The sequence below is a fragment of the Peromyscus californicus genome, unplaced genomic scaffold (genome assembly GCF_007827085.1).
Source record: "Peromyscus californicus insignis strain IS unplaced genomic scaffold, ASM782708v3 Scaffold_9__1_contigs__length_137607984, whole genome shotgun sequence".
NCBI lineage: Eukaryota > Metazoa > Chordata > Mammalia > Rodentia > Cricetidae > Peromyscus > Peromyscus californicus.
In genome coordinates, this window is record NW_026294617.1 from 110,026,041 (window position 1) to 110,049,449 (window position 23,409).

The following is a 23,409-nucleotide window of genomic DNA, read 5'->3' on the forward strand; positions in this document are numbered from 1 at the left end:
TCTTTGTGGCCATGAGTTATTCTTAAGTAGGACAACATGACAAGATAAGGACTGAACATTGGTCTAGCTATGAAAATCAGCATGGAGAGTCCTCAAAAAACTAAAATAGAACTGCCATGTGGTCCAACTATGCCACTTCTGTGTATATACCCAAAGGATTCCAAGCATCTTCGTAATACCTGGAATGAGCCTAAGTGCCCATCAACAGATGAGGATAAAGAAAATATGGTCAGCCACACACACACAAAATAAAAAAGAATGAAATTACATCATTTGCCAGAAAATCAATGGAAATGGAAATCGCCATGTTAAGCAAAATAAGCCAACCTTAAACAAATATGTTTTTCCCTTATATGAAAAATTTAGGAGGAAAACCATGAAAGTAAAAGAGGGATAAAAGATAAAAGGAAGGAGTCAAGAGGGAGAGTAAAACAATAAAGGTGAGGCATCAGCAATATTACATGAAAAAAATGTCACAGTGAAACCACTATTTCATACAATTACCATTTACTAGTTAAAGAAATCATACTAAATACTGTTGCATGAGTGAGCATTTGATCTCCTTTTTCTGAACCTGTTCTATCTTTTCTAAGACTCCTGGAAGCTCTCCTCCTGGGGGTGTTCCTCACTAGCCCCACCTGCCCTGCATGAAGGTCTAAAGACCTTCCTAAGTTTGCCTCAGATGAAGACCCACCCTGTGTGATCCATATTAACAGTGAGTCCTTTCCATAGATTTATCTGTAGACGAAATTCTAAACAGTCTTAGTACATAAGAAACACAGAGCCAAATACAGAGGAAATAGCCAAAGAGATCAGAGCAATAGCCACAGCTAGCTTTAGCTTACCACCAGCAGTAGCTTCCCCAGAGAGAACTTCTTCCTGTGTTTTTATTGCCTTCCTGTTCTGCCTTCTCATTGACTCTAAGCCCAGACATATGACTTCCTTGTCACTGCCTGTCTATACAGACCTCCAGGTCTCTATGGTTGGTACTAGGATTAAAGGCTCGTGTCACCATGCTTGGCTGTGTCCTTGACCACACAGAGACTCTGCCTGCCATGTGATTGGATTAAGGGCGTGTGCTACCACTGCTTGACTTCTGCTTTTGGCTCGCTATGTGATCTCTGATCTCCAGGCAAACTTTATTTATTAACATACAAATAAAATCACATTTCACTACAAATAAAATATCACCACATTTATCCACTTGTGTCTTCACAGAAGAAATAACCCAAATGCTAAATCAAAGTGAAGAGATGAATTCGAATTAACTTACTTAATCAAATTAGACTGTGGGTTGATGGTGGCCAGTGTTCCAAAGTTTCAGCCCCTAGTCTGTCTGCTTTGAGCAAAGCTATTCTGTTTTCGTATTAAAATGGCCTCCCGTCCATAGTCACTTGGTTTATGTCAATCAGTAAATCATAAATCAGTGGCATGAGCAGAGTGCTTTCATAGTAACCAGGAAAATACCAAATGTCCCTTCCTGTGTTCCATTAAATTGGTTAACAAGAACTATGAGGCCCCACAGCATCCCAGGTGAAGGAGGCATGGAAGGAATTCAGTTAAATGGATATGCGGATGTCATTACCTTCCAGCGACAAAAGACCGGGAAGCCCCTATTCAGTAGTTAATGCTTCACAAAGCCAGTGGACATACACAACAATATTTTCTTGTAAAACACACGTATGTGTAAATGAAATACAAAGGAGGTGGTTTTGGTAAATCGGCCCATTCATCTCAGTACAAATCTGGGTGTGTCCTTCCAATATGTATCTTTTACAATAGCAGTAACTCTAGCATTTCAGTCTGACTTGTGGGACTTACTAAGAAGTCTCCAGACTGAAGGCATCTCATAACAAGGCACCAGCTCAATGCAGAAGCCATTTTCGATAAATAATCAACCGTATGACTTTCTGAAATGGATTCAAATTTGTCCCTCTTGATTAAGTGAAACAATATCAAAATACATATTAAAGTTAATTGCCAGCCAAATTCCATTAAATCAAAAGGAATGAATTAATGAGGATATTAATTCCTGTAATTACTTAGCCCCTGTAAGAATTACATTTATTTCTTGTATGAGAGTTGGCAGTGAACGTGCCACCATGGGCACTCGGATGTCAGAGAGCAACTTGTAGGAGTCAGCTCTCTCATCCCACCGTGCGGGTCCCAGGGATTCAACTCAAGTTGCCAGGCTCCGCAGCAAGTGTCTTTGCCCACTGAGCCATCCTGCCAGCCCCTATGTAGCATGCTTATTAGCTGAACCTTTACAAAAAAAGAAAAATGGAAAGGGAGACTGCTAGACATTTATTGTAAACCTGGCTGGGTTTTTATGAGCGCATAACATGGGGCGTATACTGTCACCACCTAAAACAAAATGATTTTTTTTCAAGATCTGAACTAAAGGCTAAATTACATATTTCTGGTACATATTATTTAGGGGGCATGAGCATCGAAAAATGTAAAAGGGACCCTCCTCCTGACCAGTCCTGGCTCCAGGTCATGACACTTACATTGCTCTCTGGGATCACCTGCAATGAGGTACCTCAAGGCAGGGGGTGGCCTTCTTTCCTGAGACCACAGCCCCTAGATGGCATGCGTGGGTTTTGTCACCCAGATCTGTGGAGCCTGGAATTAGGATGGACCCTAACCTGGGGTTTCAGGTTGGCTGCCATTTGTTTAGCTAGCTCTCAGGCCTTAGAGAGGGGCTGAACTTTCTCAAGGGTCTTTCATTTCATGGCACTAAGTACCCGGAAGCCCTCCAGAATTGTGGCAGACCTCTCAATGCAGAGCCAGGGCTTCAGGCTGCCAGTTAGCACTGAACTTCCAGACACCCTGCAAATCAGGAAAATGCTTAGTCTAATCCCCATGCGATTAGACTAAAGTGAATGCATGCCTCGGGAAAGAGAAAGGTACAGCAAGGGATTCCTGCAGGGAATGGAGGACACCCACAGAGAGCCTGGATTCCTCTACTGACCCCTGTGCTGCTCTGCTCAGTGTTCCTGGGCAGTTTGCAGGGGGTCTTCAAACCAGAAGTGGGTGATGGCATTTATCCATCCCATCTCCTGCTGTATGTGAAAACTCATAGAGAGCATTCTGTAAATGGAAAAGGACTGTTCACATACACTTATACTTTATGCAAATGTGATTGCTGTTCCATCAAACTATAAAGCCAAATTGTCTGACCAACTGTCTAAGTTCTAAACAAGAAATACAGACACCCCAGACAATTCTTCTTACAGTTCCTGTACTTGGTGATACCCTGCAGCACAAATCCAGGGGAAGACTTCCTGTGTGGGGCTGTGGCTGCTCACATGCTTGCTGCAATGTGCATGCTAAGCTGCTGCTTCATCCAAGAGCCTTGCAAACTAACACCAGCATCCCCAACCCAAGTTCCCCAACTTAAAACATGCTCTCTCTACAACGTCTAATTCCCTGATAAAATCCGGCCTTTTTAGTTTTTCCAGGAAACATCTACCCTTGGGTGGCAGGGATGGGCTGTTTCAAATCCGATCTTTCCTTCAGCTTTCTCCCTCTTCCCCGGGAGCTCCCTCCTGCCCTTCAAAGCAGCTTTGTGGTTCCCTTTGGAGAAATCAATGGTGGCAGATGAAAAGCAGCTCCCTTCATCTCTACCTGATGAAGGTCACTCTGCTCACAGCACAGAGCAGGTGGGGGAGGGGAGTCAGAACAGGAAGAGGGTGAGTTAGTATAGGGGAGGGGGTCGAGAGGGGGTGGGTTAGAGCTGAAGATCCCAGCACAGTGGGAGGTGAGTTAGAGTTACAGCTGAGAGGAAGTGAGTTAGAATGGGGGTGTTAGAATGGGGGTGAGAGCTGAAAGGGGTGAGTAAGAGAGCAGGGGAGGGTGCGTTGGAGTAGGGGGAAGAATTAGAGGACGGTAAGTTAGAACAGATCAGGTGAGTTAGAACTGGAGGGCGTGAGATAGAGGATCAACTATGTACACAATGCATAAACCAGAAACAGGCGTATCTATTTTAAAGGGCTGAAACACACCAGGATACAAATATATTAATCAGTAGCTTACCAAAGTACTAATGCTTGATGTATAAAGTAAAAATGCTATTAAGTGTGATCATATTTCAAAAGAAAAACCTACCTCTGCACTGTCATAATTGACAGAACTGCATTGATGTCTAACAGCCCCTGAGTAACTTGAATTTGAATTTAGTAGGCTTTAGGATGGACGGCTGAGAAGGGTGGAGATCTGTGTGGAAGGTGCTTAAGTCTACACAGACCAAGGGGAGCTGTGGGCCAAGGCTGTTCCTGACGGACCACTTCTCAAGGGGCAGGCGAGTTGCTCTGTCTCCTTCAGCCTCAGTGTTCTTGACTCCTGAATGGGGTTGATTAGTGCCTGCTTTGAGGCCTTGGCATGAGGTTTAAGCGAGAAAATGGTTGGGAAGCAAACTGCGGAACCCACAGGAGTGACAAAACAGAGCGAGCTATTTTCGTGCTGTGTCTAACTAACCTCCCAGAGGAGAGCTTTTCACCTAATTATTGGCTCACCCTTAAAAGCACAGTAAATCTCTTAACTTCTCCATGCTTCAGGTCTTTTTCCACCCATTAAGTAGGCGTTAACCAACTAAAGCAGAAAGGCGCAGACTTGCAGCAGGCACGTGACGAAGCCCAGCAAGAAGGAAACCGGGCCCTTCCTTTCCAAGGCTGGCTCCAAATCCAGGCCGCCGGGCACGGGAAACACCAGCGGGGTGGGCACTGTGTGATTCTGGCTGAACACTTAGGAAATCGCACCTCATTGCTGGGGTTATTTGCCAGATATCCTGACAGCTGCCGGGCTCTGGCCAGCTGCTGCAGCTCCTCCGCTGTCTATAGGAAACACTCTCCCCTACTTCTGCGAAAAAGAGCCTTGTGATTGGGCTTGGAAAGGGTGAGCTCTGGTCCTCACCACTTATTTTTCGAAGGTCCTGTTTTGAGTTCACTTTACGGTGCTGCCAGCTGAAATCTCTTTCAGCGTCTGCCTGTTGTCAGCACCTTCTCTTGCACTGTCTCCAAGGGCATCTTGTCCTTTACACGCAGCTGTTTCCTAAGCCACAGCCAACCCTGCTACCGATGGTGGTGATGGCGCGTCTTCCAGGACCCTAAGGCTCAGCAACAGTTCCATCTTAATGCAAAAAAATTAGAAAATGATTTTGAGCACAAATGAGTCTTTCCCTTGCTACCTAATTATTGCTACTAGAAATGAGTTAGTTATTCTATCTGTGGATTCATGAGCCTAGTGAAGAGATTTTTATATTGTTCTGCGTCACAATGGTAATGGTAGCAATCCTTCCTTACTTGGAAGGAACCATAACAAAGAACCTAAAACAAAACAAAAGAACAAAAACAAAAACAAAAACATTTCCTTAGAAAAAACAAAGCTTTCAATTTTAAAACTACTTTAAGCATATATTATTACAAATGTTCATGCTAAATAAAATTAGAACTTAAATCTAGTAAGATAATTGTTTATCTATAGTGTTGCTTCAGGCTTCAAACCTTTTCTTCTATTTAAAAACAATTTTTTTATGTGCTTTGGTGTTTTACCTGCATGAGGGTGTCACGTACCCTGGAACTGGAGTTACAGACAGCTATGAGCTGCCATATGGGTGCTGGGAATTAAAACTGGGTTCTCTGCAAGAATAGCTAGTTCCCTTAACCAGTGAGCTATCTCTCCAGCCCCAAGACCTTTACTTTAGTTAAGTACTAATAGCATTTACTTTCCCAAGAGCACAGCTGGCTTGCTTGCTTCCTTCTTTTTTTCCCCCAGCCCTGGGGTGTCTGGAACTTGCTATGCCTACCAGGCTGGCCCGAAACTCCCAGAGATCTGCCCACTTCTGCTTCCCAGTGCAAAGATTAAAGATGTGCACCACCATGCCTCGCCTTCTGGATTTTGTTTATGCCTTGTAATAGTCGGAAAGAGAACTGAGCACCTGTTTCACACAGACAGGTGACTCTACTGTAGCATGCAGTTGAGAAAACTATATACCAGTCATTAGGGACTTTGGCTTGTCCCTTCCTGGTTATGTGACCTAAGGCATATAATTTAACCTCGCTGATCCCCGGCGTCCGCTTCTGTGATGTCGATCTGATGATTTCTCTTCACAGGTTACGGTGAAGGTCACAGCAACTTGCAGAAGGGAGAGTTACGAGGCAAGTCTGATAACGCCATGAGCCCTCGTGTCGGGGCTAAGCGGCCTCTGGAGTCTCCTGCCATCAAAGTGCAAGCCATGCCACAGTGAAAGTGGCAAGCGAGGTGCGCGTCTTGGCTTGTCTAGGTGACTTCCTTTACTTAGTGTCTAAATGGGAGCATAGGCTAGGATATTCAAGGAAAATGGAGAGGGTGCCAGCCGACACCCGTAAAGGACACAGATGCTAGGCAAGTCAGAGCCGCCAGAGCGGGAAGCATGTCTGGGCTGCTACAACCAGTGGGGAGACTTTCACAGAGGCCGACTTAAGATTAGGAGCTTGACTCTGATCTGCACAAGAGGAGGACGATGTCGATTGAAGCAAAAGCCCCAGCAGCTATGGATGAGAAGACGTGAAGAAATGCACTGAGGAGCTGCCCACTCCTGGCTGTTGAAGAACATGATAGCCCTTCTGCCTGCGAAGACAGGACAAGAACCTGAGCTTACACCTGCCTGGATTTGGGTAGAGGTGGGGGTAGAGGCTCAGACTGGGTATACCCTCCGTGTCCCAAGTCATGGCCAAAGGAAGACTAGGTAAGTGGCTGGGGCAGATCTGAGCAGGACCTAAACAGAAGGCATTAGAGAATTCTGAGCAGTAGTTCCTGTCAGTCTGACAGCAGAGTAGAGGAGCTGGTAGAAGATGGAAGAGTGGGGCTAAGAGGGCAGTGAGTGGCTTTCATTCTCAGTTGAGCAGCCCTCAGGTAAGCAATGAGGCTAGACGTAAAAGCAGTGGATCCAAGATCTTCAGAACGTAGACCCCGCCACACTCAGCAGTATTTTTAAACTGCTGTGTGCATGGATGAGGACACAGAATGGAAGAGAGGTAGAATATGGTTGGTCCCTTGTACTAAGCTAAGACAGGAAGCTTCAGTGACTGTGATGTGGAATAGGAAGAGGCAGACAGACTGCTACACTCTGGCTCCAGCTGATTGGTGGAAACTGCCCAGAAGGCAGCTGGATAAAGGACAACGGCTTGCAGGAGACACCTGGGAAGGATGCTTAAATGTGAGGGAGACCTCACTCAGCACCTGGGGAAAGCCTGAATCCATGGATGGTTTGAGGCTAGCTAGAGAGGATTTGAGTAAGACAAGAAGCTAGTGGCAGAGTCACAAACAGCACCAAGGGAAGATGGCAGAGAGTTGGAGATGACAAACTCTCAGTACAAGAAACCAGAGTAACAAGAGCCCGGAGTTTAGTACAGGGAGTTGGAAGTAGAAAACCGAAGCCATATAAGGGGCTAGGAAGTGGTTATTTTATCAACTTGAACGTCAGCTACTCTTAGAGAGGCTCCTTGTCTGGGGCCAGTTAGAGTCAACATCTTTTTCCATCCCTTTTCAAAACAGCTTCATTTATAACTGTTTATTCATCTCCACGTTAATTTGTTTCAGAACTGCCTCTCCAAATAGACTGTAAGCTACAACAGTGCTGGGATAGCCATGGTCCCTCCAAGTCTTAAGTGCTTGGCTCCGTGGCGGCACAGGCGCAGATTAGGTCCTCAGATTTTTGTGGTTGTGAGTGAGTTCACTGAAATGGAAGCCAGGTTGCAGGGGCTTGAGGTGTAAACTGAAGTTAGAAAACACAATCCAGAAACTTGACTGTGAAGGTCAAAAGAGGACTTAGAAGCCAGAGAGAGGATGGATGAATAAAGAGGGTGGTGTGGTTTGTTGGTGTGTGGAAATGAAGAGATTTGCATGTGTTTGTAGCAGGAAAAGCTCATGGAGCAGGATGAGAAGAAGGACAGGACCAGGACCTGGCCAATGGCAGGAAGACAAGTGGGTTCCGTGGGAGGCAGCATGGGGGCGGGCCATACACTTGGCAACCTGGTATGGTAAGAAAAAAGTAGTAGTCTCTGGTTTCTCTGTAACTTGAGAGGGAGGGAAGCTAAGATCCGCTTAAAAGGAACAATGAAGTTTTGGATTTCCTGGCTAGGAGTGGGAAGAGGACTGACTAGAAGGCAGGCCGTGAGGGCGGGGCTGTTTCTCTCTGGAATCCTCAGCCCCAGCTTAGCACCTGACTCATCGTGAATGTAGAAAGGAATGGAATGTTCTGTGCTGCATACTGGTGGACCCCAACACAAAAATGGCAGTGCAAGGAGAGGAGGAAAAGTCGTCTAAAACAAACGAGCATAGTGATTATCACACTTCTGTGTGTGACCAGATAGCTCTTAGTAGATAAATAGACCAGATAGTTTACATAGTAGAAGCTGGGATGCTGGAAGGCTCTGGAAAGCGGGGCTAAAACAGCCCCAGCCGTACTTGAGAACTCATCTGAGGCTGTTGGCTGGGTCCCTGAGTTCTCCCAACAAGGCCTCTTCATGAAGCCGGTTGGCTTCCTCAGGATGGAAGCAGACTTCTGGAAAGGACTGATTTGTGTTGTTGAAGCCATGGTTCTGTCAACCTTTGTTTCTCCATCCCATACAGACCTAAGCCTGACTAGCATGACCAATGAAGAGGAAGCAAGCAGAACTCATGGTTTTTAGAACAGCCAAGAAAAACAGTGTGCCTGAGTCAGCGTTTCTATTTGTAGCAAACACATCTCGCCCTCTTATTATAAACATTTGGTAACATGTAATTGATTCTCCTAAGATGGAATTCACTGACATTTCCTATCAACATTGATAATTAAACATACACATTGTCTTAGCAATAGCGAAGGTGATGAATTAAAAGCAAATCATCATCATCAAGCCACGTTTCAGTGCAGACTTGCCTGACCAGTGGGTGATAGTACAGAGCTGCCTGAGGCTGCTCCCATGGAGAAAGAACATGCTTGCATTGGAGGGACTGTGACGATAATATATGAGCACCCAGGGGAGACCCCCAACAAAGAAGGTGGGGTAGAGATCTGTGAATTGGCCCACACCTAACAGATGGTTTGGCATTTCTGTCCAGTTAAAGGGACAGTAAAACACTCAGCGGTCACAACGAAGACTGGCGGGTGGTTTTGCAAAATGAAGGCAGCAGCCTCTCCGGCCTGAGCCCCTCATCTTGTGAAGTAGGAAGCCCGAGCCCTCTGCTTGCCCAGCGACTGTCGGAAGCAGCCCTGATCCTTGTTCTCGTGCAGAGGCCAAGCCACCTGGCACCAGAGGCTTTTTATGTCTTTTCCTGCTCAGATATCCAGGTCAGCTGTGCCGAAGGATCTCACGGCTAGCAATATCAGATTTAAGAAATAAAAATACAGTCTTCCTAGTTAAACTTGGATTTCAGATGAACTGTGAATTCTGAGCCTTATTATAAAAATAACTTGCAAATAAAAAAAAAAACAGCACACACTGAAATTAACCCGAAGAATGGAGTGAGCTTCTATACTGATAGCCATTTGGAAGCCATGGAGTTTCACTTTGGATTTTACACTTTTTTTTTTAACATAGAATATATTTTATGTACTTATTCACTACCAAAAACAAAAAGTCCCCGACAGAGTTAGAACTAGAAATAATTAACGTTATATCCTCTTTCATACCTTGTGCGCATTGCTTCCATTCAGTGGGAATTGTTTTCATGTATGTTTAAAAGGCTGCATGAGGCCTATTTTACATTAAAAAATTATCTGTTGCTTAACTAATATTTGAATTTGGCTGGACATCCTGGATGTTACCTATCAACCTTATTCAAAACACCAGTCACTCCTCCCCCTCAAAAAGAGAAAGAATGTTCGATTCCTGAAATATAATATTTGTAATCAGAGAAGGTTCTCAAATAGTAATTCTTCAGCATTTGAGGAAAACCCAGCCTCATTCCCATAATTTTTTTTTTGTCAACAATTCATGTATAGAACTTAGTTTGTAGTTCTTGAGTTAAAGTCTCTATTGTCTTAATGCTGGGAAGGAATGTCTGCTTTGAAAGCCATGCCCAGGGATACCAATATGCTTTCGTGATCACATAGGTAGTGATTGAGGCACTGTCCCACACATAACCTGGGCCCTCTGCTAAGCTCTGAATGTACCTAGTTATGTCTGTCCAGTTGGTGGGTAAAAGCCCCAAGCCAATGGGACAGACACCATGGGGCAGCATGGTGTGTAGTGGATAGCTATTCCAGCTTCGGTCTGGAAGTTCCAACCCTCATTGAGGCTTCGGTAACTGTCACGCCTACAAGGCGGGGCCAAGAGAGGGCTCTGAAGACCCAAGATCCGAATGTGCCACCTCTCTTGGTTCCTGGACCCTGGACGCTAGAGGTAGACCGAACAGAGTTCTCCAGAGAACACCGCCGGACTGCGCTGCGTCTTCCCCAGACCCTGTAGCCTACCCCTTCATTTGTGAGTTACCCCACAAAATAAACCTCCCTTTTAACTACGTGGAGTGGCCTTAATAATTTCACCAATAGGCCGGGCGGTGGTGGCACACGCCTTTAATCCCAGCACTCGGGAGGCAGAGCCAGGTGGATCTCTGTGAGTTCGAGGCCAGCCTGGGCTACCAAGCGAGTCCCAGGAAAGGCGCAAAGCTACACAGAAAACGAAAAACGAAAAAAAAAAATAATAATAATAATTTCACCAATAATGGTGCAAGTCCCTAAATCTAGTTCTGAGAATTCGGTTCCCAGAACAGTAGCTGTAGCATATTTTATAAGTATAAAATCTTTAATTCTACCCAATTTACTAAATCAGGAGGTTTAACAGTGGCACCCCACATTTCTGTGTTTGACATGATTGTATGAAATGATAGGTTGATAAACACTGTTGTAGAACACTGACTCACTGCCTGGCCTGGAAGTTGATCTGTATGTCACAGAGAGAGGGGCAGGAGGGAGAGGGGGCATGTTTTCACAGATTGCTCAGAACCTGGCAGCATGACTGTGGCTTGGGGGCAAAGGTGACACCATGGAGGAGATAGTGTGGCTTCCTTCCAGTGAGAGTCCGGAAAGAACAACAGTCCCTGTCACCTCCTCTGCTGCTGATCCAGACCACTGCAAACACCAAGCCTATAGCCCAGACATCTGGACTGCCACAAAGACCATGAGCCTTACAGTAAAGAGGGTACAATTGCACTCAGGAGGCCTCTTGGTCCCCCACTAGGAATCCTAAAAAGAATAGCATAAAAAAAAAAAAAAAATCTGTTGTTCCGGCCACACGAGATCTCACCAAGGAAGTAGCCAGCTCTGGATGAGACACTGATGGAATTGGACTTTCTAGGCTCAGCTGCTGGCACCAGGCAGGAGTTGGGGACACTTAGGTTTCTGCCCTTGGTGTAATCCTGTTAGACTGAGGAAGCCTGAGTTCTGGGAGGAAAGGAAATGCATCTTAGTGTGGGTTTAGCATGGAAAATGTTGATTCTCTCATGTCCTTGATGACTCTGTGGTGTCTAAACCATGCACAAAAATGTTTTGGCCTATACTTAAAAGCAAGAGAGCTATACCCCTCCCTCCTCGCCCCCCCCCCCCCACACACACACACATAGTCCTCCTTGGCATACTGTAGTGGGTAATGCTGAAGGCTTCCTGGCTGACAGTGAAAACCTGCTGTCCAAGCATCCATCAGACCCACAGCCTCCCCTCACAATTATCCCATCAGCTTCAGCCCCAGGAAAATAAACACACCACAAAAGGCTTCTAGAAGCAGTCGTCCTAGCCAGAACCACCTCATAGACAGTGGTCTGGCAATTTGGGGTTTCCCTGTGCTATCTACAAAAGAGATCACATTTCTGACCAGCCCTCCTGTGGTTGGGCTGGTCCCTCTCTTTGAAGATGGTGATTTCTGAACACTGGCATCTCCATTTTCTTTCCTCTTTGTTTAGCCCGGGGAAACTTAAAGGCTCCTAAGTCCAAGTCACAGATATTGATTGCCCTCTTGAGCTTCTGAACAAAGAGTTGGGCTGGCTCTGGGGAGGGCTTCCAGGAAGCAGGTTTTATGCTGACTCGGCTGATGTGGCTGGTGCCCACACTCCACATTTTCTCCTCTGTGAAGCTGTCTCCTAAGGATGACAGGTCAGTCCTCATGTGATGATTATTAAGGATGCTGAGTGTCTGGGCATTTTCTAAAACATGTTTCTAAAAATAACTCTTGAGGGCTGGAAAGATGGCTCAGCAGTTAAGAGCACACTGACTGCTCTTCCAGAGGACCTGGGTTTAATTCCCAGCATCCACGTGGCAGCTCACCACTGTCTGTAACTCTAAGATCTGACGCCCTCACACGGACATACATGCAGGCAAAACACCAATGCAAATTAAAAAAAAAAAAACTATTGATAGGTTGTATTAAAATTAGTATTATTTCCAACTTGACTTTGAATGGTCTTATGTTAATTCACATCTGGCACTACTGGGATGAAAACATTCACTGGCACAGGTTCCTCCGGAAAGTATCACTTCCCCAGGGCATCAAGCGATCAGCCCTTCTGAGACAAGGATGCCACAATCTTGTCAATGGCTCCGTGCCTGCTCTTCCTTGTCCATCGTGGCTCGGTGCCACCGGGTCCTGTGAGACAGACCTTGTCTTACTTGCTATCTTTTGTAGCTGCGTTTCCTGTGACATGGAGAAAGAAAGCCAAAGGACAAAAATATGTTCCAGTGTCAAGCTCTGCCTGCAGCGCTGTCCTGTCCCACGGGTCTGCAGCCCCAAAGGCTGCCCTTTCACAGAAGCGAGCCTTCAGGGTGTTTATCTCTCAGCCAGGGGTGAGCGATACTGGAAAGGGGGACCCAATGCAGCAGAGCCAGCACCAAACACAACGAATTCGGAACTGCAGTGTGCAAAGGAGGCCCCCTCCCAGGCAGCGTGCACCGCTTCCATCCACAGCCCACTCCCCCGTGGGCTGGCACAATGTGTGTGCCATCCAGGTCCTTTCACCTAGGGACAGACTGCTTTAGTGCTCAAGCCTTTAAACTAGGATCAGGTGTTTCCTGTTGAGGCCAAAACACAGGGTAACAAAGGCGTCTTTGGTGTTCTGGCAAGGGAAAGCTGCTGCCATGGCTTGCCCATCTCCCCGCTGAGGGACTCTGCTCCATCTTTCTTGTCTCTCCTTCCTTCCTTTCCTTGTACCGTGTGATAAACAGACCAGGCAGTATCTTCCGTTTCACCTTGAATGAGCTCTCTTATCCCCCATATCCATGTCACTGACATTCAATTCTGAACTATTCCAACAGTGATTTTTTTTTTTTTTTAAGACACACACACACAAACACAGAAAAAGACAGGCGGGTGGGGGGCACTTTCCTTGGGAGAAAAGATAACGGAAATACACAGAGTCATTGTTGACAGTGTCCGTAGGTGCCTCCCAGAAAGGTGACCCGACATCATGATGTTTTTCGTTACCTCCAGGAAAGGAGCACAGGGCAGAGGTGGGGGTAAGCTGAGTCCTTTTGGGACACTATGTACATTGGATAACATGGTGCCCCTTAATTGAAAGTTTTTTTTGGCCTGATACCAATGATGATAATGTGAGCTAATGAGCTGGGCTCCCTGTGCATGCTTCCCTCATCAATCAGAACCATATTTAGCTCATTTGTGATCTCAGGTGACCTGGTACTGAGATGTACAGCATCCTCTGCTTTTGGCCTAATGGAGTAGTTCTCAAGTGACAGACATCGCCAGTTCCAGCACCTAGGCTCCACTTTCCAGAAGCTGGTCTGGACTAGTTCTAGTTCTTGAGATATGAAGCTTGACTTTGTAAATAAAGCGAACTCCCATCCCAGGAGTTTCTATGATTATTGTCCCTTAACCTGCTGTTTGATAGAAAGCCCCTGGGCTCTGGAACCACACAGTCTTGCTTCCACTCCTGGTACCACAGCTCCCTGACTGGGCCTGGAAAGTCACTGACCTCTCTGGAAGTCACTCTCCTGTCCCTAAACTAGAGGCAATAATAGCCATCTTGTGAGGATTTGATCGCCTAATTTGCATTAAATTCCAGACATTCACTAACCATTGCCTTTCCTGGGCTTTATTCAGTCTAATTATCTGTTCTATACTATTGGATTCTCTGCTCTGTGATTTAAACTCCAACTTCGTCAATCAACAATCAACAGGCAGGACACGTAGTGATTAGGAAGAGTTTCCACATAACCCCTCAGGTTAAGAGAGGGCTGGAATCCTTCCTGAATTTGATAGTAATTATGTTTCTTTCCAACTGTGGCAGCTGGCTCCTGACTGTATTTCCAAGCCAGACCTCTCCTCTTAACATCAAATCCAATGTGCCATGTGATCCTAGTGGCTTCTCAGCTAGATGTCTAGTTGGCATCTCAAGCCTCAGTATCACAGAAGGTCCTGATCTTCCCGTAACATGCCCCCCACTTCCCATCTAAATCAGCAGCAGTGGGGTGTTCTCGCCAATGCTCAGGCCTGACCTTAGACATGTTCTGGGTGCATCTCATGTCTATATGCAATCAGCCAGTGCTGCTGGCTCAACACTCATCAGCACCCACACACCACGCACCTCTGCAGGCCACTGTCTAACGGCATCATGCTCATCTCCCTGGACCATCTACCATTGCTCTTGGTAGACGCTCTCATTTTCCCATGCCTGTTCCTCCTCAGAGCCACAGGCAAAGAAGCCTGATGGTCTAAATTACATTCCAAACAGCTATGTAGTTGACTCACAATAAAAATCAAACTTCGGGCTGGAGAGATGTCTCAGAGGTTAAGAGCACTGACTGTTCTTCCAGAGGTCCTGAGTTCAATTCCCAGCAACCACATGGTGGCTCACAACCATCTGTAATGAGATCTGGTGCCCTCTTCTGGCTTGCAGGAATACATGCAAGCAGAACACTTTAAACATAATAAATAAACAACATAATAAATAAATAAATATTTAAAAAAAATCAAACTTCTAGCAAACAGTCCTCATTTGTCCTGGTCCTCTTCACAACTAACTGGGTTCCAACCAACACTGGAATCCTGGCCATGTCTCAGTTACCAAGTATATTCCAGACTCAGGGCTTTTCTGTTAAGCTGGGGACTTTCGTCACCAGCATCTATCCACACAGTTCCTGTCCTCCCCTCTGCAGGTCCACACCCAACACACTGGGTGCTCAATCAGGCCTTCTAACACCCCGCTTCATCTCTAGAGTTCCCGCTTGGTTATTTTTCACATGCCCTCATCACCTGGCAGACACGTTAACACCTTTGTGATGGCTATTACAGTGGAGTCCACTGGTTCTGTAGAACCCAGAGGTGTAAGGAGCTACACAGAGGCTTCTGAAAGTCCTCCTGTGAGAATCCATCTCACTGCCTTCGGTGATGGGAAGGTAGAGAATGGCACAGACTCATGCTATTGACTGCACTCATTGTGCAGGTGATGGGACTGCCATTCTTTGCTTATTATCCTTGGCAATAGTAAATTGTGTACAAAAAAAATTCAATTCTAAAGTATGATATAGTTAGTGGTATACATGTTTAAAGATTATTCTTTCTGCTCCATGGCCTTTTATTTAATGAAACAATCCAGGTATCCAATACCCTATGCCTCAAAATTTCTGTTCATTTACAATAACAGGGCTATGAAGTACACAAGCACCTTCATGCACAGAGGCCAAAAGAAGACATTGGTTGTCTTATTCCCTTGAGATTGGGTCCCACACTGAATCAAATTCACCATTTTTTTTTTAAATTTGGGCTAGCTGGCTAGCCTGCCCCAGCAATCCTCCTGTCTCAGTCCCCCCATAATATTGGAGTTACAGATATGCATGGAGATGCCCAGCTTTTCACACAAGTGATGGGAGTCTGAACTCAGGCCCTTTACCTTCTGAGCCATCTCCATAGCCTTTGTTATTTTTCCCCCAAGTCCTAATAAGAGCAAGGCCCAGCTGTAATGCACACTGCTAAAGGCAGCAACATGAACATTTGTCTAGATCAGCTTTTAATTTGATTTCATTTAACATATAAAGAAAGACAGGCCGGGCAGTGGTGGCATATGCCTTTAATCCCAGCACTCGGGAGGCAGAGGCAGGTGAATCTTTGTGAGTTCAAGGCCAGCCTGGGCTACAGAGTGAGTTCCAGGAAAGGCGCAAAGCTACACAGAGAAACCCTGTCTCAAAAAAAAAAAAACAAAAACAAAACAAAACAAAAAAAACCCAAAAAAGGTAAGAAAGACAGAAGAGAATGAGCACCTGCAGGCATGTCTGTCTCTAATCTGTAAAGGTGTACAGCCTCAATCAGGCAGCCCGGCCCTGAGAAGTCTGGTTAATGTTTCTGGTTTCTCTAGAAATAAGTACCTTGATTCCAAAAACCTGGTGGCCTTCTCATCCACACCGGTTCATACCAGTTATCTGCATACAAGCAACAGGTTATCCCCGAGGGAAGACTGTCCTTCCAGTGTATTCCAGGGAACAGAGCTAGCTTATTTGGAAGAAGTCTTTCCTGGTTATAGTAAAACCAGCAGGAACCAGAGGGCTTGGATTAGAAATACGTTAGGTATCTGCCAGAGAGACACTAAGAAACATTTTTTCCCTGAAAGTCCACTAGACAATCTTATTAATGATCTGCTCTACCAGCCACTGCTTGTCCAAAGATTTACAGCTTTCATAACACATTTTCTTTTGTAAAATCACATACTGAAGACGTGAAGAAAATTTAAATGAAAAAATAATAAATTATGAAACCCACAAGTAACATCTCCCAGGTCAAGTCATAGAATAGTGAGAGGCTCAGGAGGTTTGCAGGGTTCCCTCCCCAGGGTCCTCACTCAACTCCCCCTTCGCATTACAGTTCCACCATCTGTGCACACGTCTCTAAAATAATTTTACTTGATTTTGAACTTTGTATGTCTTCTTGAACTTGGCCTACTCTGTATAGTTCATGGAGAAGTCCACAACATTGGCTGTAGCAAAACGGGCATTTCTCATTACTGTCTGGAGTCTGTATGAACTATGCATCGTGAACATAGCATAGCCAGACCATTGCCTGTTGGAGGACTGCCGGGCTGCTTCAGGTATGGGTGACTGGGAGCAGTCCTAGGTGAACATCCGCACATGTCTGCACATGTCTGGTGTTCTGGGTCCTTGCACCTTTGTCTCCCCCACACTGTGCTTCTCTAGGAGGGGAGCTCTGGGGTGCACACCGGTGTGTATCTGAACCTTTCTCAGGCAGTTCATTTTCCAGAGCGGTTCTAGCAACTTCCACTTCCAGCAGCAATGGAGGAGGTCATTGCTGCCCATCTTTCTCAGCAGCGTTGAGTGAGACTTCTCATTTCAGATTTGAGTGTTCTATAAGCCCTACCTGAACTCCTTTAAAACATTTTTACATTTACGTACTTACGTATGTTTGTGTTCATTTATTGATTATGTCACAGCCCGTGTGTGGAGGTAACAGGATAACTTTTAGAGTCAGTTCTCTCCTTCCACCCTGTAGATCCTGGAGATTCAACTCAGGCCATCAGGCTTGGCAGCAAGGGCCTTTACCCACAGAGTCATCTCACTGGCTCTGATCAAGTGTAAGGAAGCCAGTATGATGTGCTCATTACCCGTCCCACCTCACAGCTTTTCAGAGCAAGCAACCCCGTTAGCACCGCTGTAATAACACTGCTGTAATAACACTGCTACCCTTTCACTGCAAGTGGCCAAGTAGCCCTTGGCTTCCTTTAGCATAGGAAGCTGCACCACCCCTGCATGAATGTGTCTGTGTGTGCTCTACTTTGCTCGTGTTTCTCTCAAAGTGCTGTTCTGAGAACTGAGTCCTGTTTTCCCAGGAGTCAGTGGGTTCAGAGAATCAGACTCAGTTAGAAATGGTGTTGAATCATCATAGATGTATATCAAGATGCACACTACCACCAAGAAAGCCGAGGAGACGGCTGGTATGGCACCACACATCTTTGTCTGCAAGGTAATTATGGACGGAACACTTAACCGTTAAATTCTTGCATTCCTCTGCCTCATGTCACACAATCTAAAAAAGTCACAAGACCCCTGGAAGAGTCCATAAGTGTTTTGTGAGGCTCAGAAAATCACCAGCCTTCATGGATTCCCTCGGGAAAGCAATGTGCAACCTGCCACCAGCCACCCACCGTGCCATGAGACTGCTGGCATTTCTACCACAGTGCTGATGATCATGGCTAGAGTGTGGTGGTTCTTCAGATGAGTATAAAGACAGTTGGGGACATTCAGGAGACCACGTGAGAGTTCAAGAGAGCCTTGAACCTGAAGTTGAATGAGCAAGTACTGTATTCCAAATGCTCTAAAGTGAGGACAGTGCTGTCATGTATTAAGCAGGTGCACACCCAGGGACCTGGTATGAAGCAATTCACGGACAGATTTCACTTAGCCAGTGGACTTGGGCCTCCACTGCTCCCCCGTCTCCATTTCCCCCTACTGGCTCCATCTGGCTCACTTCCTCTCATGATTTGAGGTTCGTCTTGGTAGTTTCTTCAGTGCTTGCCTGTACCCAAGAGCCCACGCTGAGGGGATTCTGTATGGTTCCATCAACCCCCTGCCTCCTCTATCTTCAAACTTATCCAAGTATATTATTTATTGTCCTTTTCTGTTTCTGTAGCAGATTGCAGTTTCCAAGGAGACTGTTGTGTGTTTGCAAGTGTAAGTCAGCTTTCCCTCAGCAAATCGATGACAGATTAGTTTAGACAGAGGGTAGACGGATATTAATGGACAGAAGAGAGAGATGATGTGTAGATAAAAAATAAGTGAATGGATATACTCATTTTAGAGGAAAAGTGGGGAATTAAGACAAGATAGGAACCCTGGACAGCATGAACGCTAGGTTTGGGCTGCTGGTCATGGCTGGATCGTGCCGCCCCTCAGGAGCCTCCCTCTGCCACCTATGAGAGAAAGCCACCATGCTTTGTGCTAGGAGTCCCTTCACTCTGCACTAGCTGTAGGACCCACTGCCCCATGCCCCCTTCCACACGGGAGGAATGCTCAGCCAGTTGAGCACCTTGCCCGTGTCTCACACTCCCTTACCCTCTGCTCTGCTGCAATCCCCTCCCCGCACTTTGCCTTCTGCAGAGACCAGTAGGAGCAAAGTATGGAATGCGTCTCAGAATCACAATTAGACTCACCATTGGATTCTTTCTGGCCATCCGTTAATAATTCTTGGACCAATGTATCATCCAAGCAATCATACATGTTACCTGATATTACACGGAAAACATGTAAGGAGCTGCCCTGGAGTCAGAAGGTCTACCTTCATACAAACACACGCTGCTCCTCAGTATGTGTGTAACCTGGGCAGGTTTTTCAACCTTCCCTGGCCTCTGAGCCTTATTTTGTAATCAGGTGCGACAATGGTATGTCTGTCTGGGGTTGGGTGAGGACTGGATGAAGTAACGTGCAGAGTCGCGGCATCTGGCACCTGCTTAAGCTCATTAAACATGGGTGGATTCCCCACGATGCATTTGTTGCCAGCAGTGGAAAATCGTGATTCAACGCCAACGTACTTCACAGCAGCAAGTCCTCTGTGGGTCAGGGAGACAGTGTTCAGGGACTCCACAGCTCTGCCTTGAAACCACCCACATCCGGATCTCCTCCACTGCCCCCCCCCATCCCCAAGTTTAGTTTCCTCCTGACATCTTCTGAAAGCTTCCAGACTCTAATCCAAAATCTGAGACTACCAGAAGCCAGGAAAGATGTTCTCACATACCCAGACTCCTGCCATTTACAGTGTGACACTCGGCTCTGATCTGACAGTGGCTGAGACTCTGCGAGGCCCTTTGAAGCCGCCCTCCTGCCTATCTAGTTTCCACCCTCCAGGCACGGGGAGCCAGCCTGAAGAAATGTCAGAGTCTCTTTGTTGGGCCTGCCTATTTTTGCCCCCTCCTAGATCCTCTGCCTCTCAGGTCTCACCTGGGACAACCTGTCCTGGCCAGCTCCTGACTCCCTCCATAGTCCCAACCAATTTCTGGCTCGATGACTTTCTGTGGTCCCGAGGTGGGAGCCAGATAGTCTGAGCATCTAAACTACAGGGATTTTGGATTAGTAGTATTTCCTCGGAGCTCACATCTTTTAAAACAGTTTTCACATGAAAAATTGATAATCGTAGAAATTTTTGTCACTGAGACAACTCAAGAAGATTAATTAACAACATTTTAGCAAAAAAAAAAAATGGCTGTTTTGGTAAAGTTTCTTTTTTCTTGTGTGCCTTTGTTTTTGTTTTTCTTAGCTCTTCAAACACAAAATCTCAAACAGGAAAAATTGGAAGACCCTCAAATCCAATAAAAAATAGGAAAGTAAAAATCAGTCTTCAAGGCCAAGTGTGGTGGCCCATGCCTTTAATCTCAGCACTGGGAGGCAGAGGCAGGAGGATCTCTGTGAGTTCCACAACAGCCAGGACTGTTACACAGAGAAACCCTGTCTTGAAAAACCAAAAAACCAAAACCAAAAAACAAAAACAAAAAACCAAACCCAAGCAGGCAAAACCCCCCAAACAAACAACAACCTCCATCCTACACTAATGAGGAGGTCCTAGAATTCGCAGCCAGGGAACTGCTTTCCCACCTAAGCAATACAACGTGTATTTCTATGTCCGCAGATACATTTCCTCATAGATTCTAATATTGCAGATCATTGCCTGCTGTGGCTTACCATGATGTCTTTCAGAAAGCCCCAGGCAGAGGAAGCATTTAGTTATGATGAACAGTATCGTGTTGATGGCTATGCAGATGGGTTCTCAGATGGGTTCTTCAGTCTCACTGAATGAATAGGGATGTGGACATTCATCTCTATGACTGAACAAAGAACATTTCTCTTAACATTTGTTTTGCTCATCTTAAAAGGGCATACCCCCGCCCCCCAGTACCATAGACTTAATATCATTGAGGCAATGTAACAAACCACGAGGCATCCTAGAAATGGAGCTGGCTTATGATGAGTGTTTGTCGGAGCAGTTACCCAGAATGCAAATTAAAGCAGGGACTCCTCTTTGACCTCTTGCTCCCCATGTTCACAGCAGACCAAGATGGACTGAGCCCTACTTCATCTCAGAGAGCTGGTTGCTGCGACTTACAAGCATCTTTATCATTGTTGTTCTCCCCAGACTTTCTAGTTTCAGGTCTGAGGGTCCCTCCAGGAGCTCAGGCTGTCTGTAGCCCACGCTCCCGGCTGGTGCTCTTTTTCTGCAGAAGTTCCAGCGAGCAAGCTCACTGGGTACCCTTGGATAATTTTTAACCTTGCAGTACAAGCCATACCTTTTTTTTTTTTTTTGGTCAGAGGCTGGATGGGTTGATCTGGAATGTAAGGGTTTATTTATTTACAAGCTCCCTAATGTAGAGGGTTATGTTACCAGTGGTGATGATGTCTGGCCATGCAGGACATGTGCACATTCTTGGAGCTGAGGCTTACATTGGGGCTTCGATCCCGTGATTGTACTGAGTGGTGATTTTCCATAGCAGCAAAAAGCTCTGGAGATACATACAATAGTGGCAGGAGCCCTAGTGTTCTGGGGAGGCAGAGTGAAGCCGCCAACATAGAGGTCCATCTTCACTACCCTCCCACACATGCTTTCCAATGCCATCTTTTAAAAGCCACCTCACGTCTTCATCTTTTGCAAATCTCCCTTGTCTATGGGGAGCAGATGCAGTCCTGAGTGAACATGTATAACATGAGCACAGCTGCATAAAGGGCCCGATGCCTCAGACCCATGGGCGTGAGAAAGACTTCCTAGGGGTACAGATGTTGACATTGTGTGCAGAAAATATCAGTCACAGCTTTCTCCTCCCTCCCTGGTGACTGCAGCCTGAGACTGTCTCCTACAAACACCTCCCCCACCCCACACACACCAATTAGCTAACCTGCCTCCTAGTTCCGTTGTCTACAATAGACCCACCTCCTCAGCCGGCTGTATAGAATAAATGTGACGAGATTCCTGGGCTTTCTGGTGTCTCTCCATCAGAGCACACAGCCCACTTGATCCCCGATTTTCTGAACATTTGTCTGGCATTTCTTTCTTTATTTCTTTATTTCCACATCACCCCAGTCAGGGCAGTTCCAGCGCTGTGAAGGTCATGACATTTGACCTCTTTACCTTCTCAGTGCCCACGGCAAATTGTTGTAGCATAAACCTTTTGTTTGTTTGAGACAGGGTTTCTCTGTGTAGTTTTGGTGTCTGTCCTAGATCTCACTCTGTAGACCAGGCTGACCTCGAACTCACAGAGATCCACCTGGCTCTACCTCCCGAGTGCTGGGATTAAAGGCGTGTGCTACCGCCGCCTAACCATATAAACTTTTACACTTAGTTGTGACCTGCTTTGTCAGCTGCTACTCCATGTGCACGTAGCTAGCAACTCTGAACCAGTGAGCTCTCTAAGGTGAGCTCTCTCAGAGGAAGGCCATACACACTTATGCCTCCAGAAAAATTAGCTCAAGTAAAGCACAGATCAACTGGATCTCTGGAAAAATTCCAAACAGAACTGACCTGCCCCTTCTCTTGCTCTGTGCTGCAGACAAGTCACTCTGTGGGTAGGGCTATGTTGGGTCACCACTAAGGCCGCTGGAGGAGGAAGAAAGCACCATTGATGATATACAGCATGCACTGTGTGTCACTCTCTGCCATTCTTGTCCTCTCCCTGGGTATTTAGTGGTGCCCTTCCACAGACTAGATGTGAAATACCATGTGAAGTGTAACTGATAGAAGATGGGGCTGGAGACTTCTGGCCTGGGCATCTGTGACATTCACCCAGCAGAGCAGGTTTGATGGAACAAAAAAAGAAAGAAACAGTTGCTGTTGTGGTATAGTTGACTGACGGGACTCATCTGCCTTGATGGACATAGGCTGGTAACTGTGATTGCAGGACCACCCTAGCTGTTGGATCTACTGTGATTGCAGACACTACTCTAGCTGTTGGATCTGCTGCGTGGTGCCCAAGGAGGAAGAGCTATTCATTGTCTTCCCATACAGTTTATTTCCAGCTTCCAAGGCACTCTACAGTATTCATCCACCAGGTAGAAAAGAAATGGATCTTTGGAGTATCGTTACATCTGCCTTCTGTAGCATATTCCTCGACTACACAGTCACTGGTGCTGATCCCTGGACTCGTGGTAGGCACCTCAGCAAATACTGGCTGGATGATGGGCACACAAAGGAAGCAGAACTGCTCCAGACAACCAAGAAGATGCTAAAGTCAGAGCTCTTGCCTTCTGGTTCTTTGAGTGCTTCTTGGTAAATGACACAGATTACAAGTACCAAAAATTCAAGCTATGACTAGATTCACACCCAGAATCTTCATAATATCAAGGATTTAGGGTGATGACAATCAGGGGGGTTATGGGGACTAGCTGTCCTCTTAGAGAAGTTCTGGCCCAGAAACACTGTGTGCCGTTCAAGGTGACACAGATTTTTCAACGCATCAAAA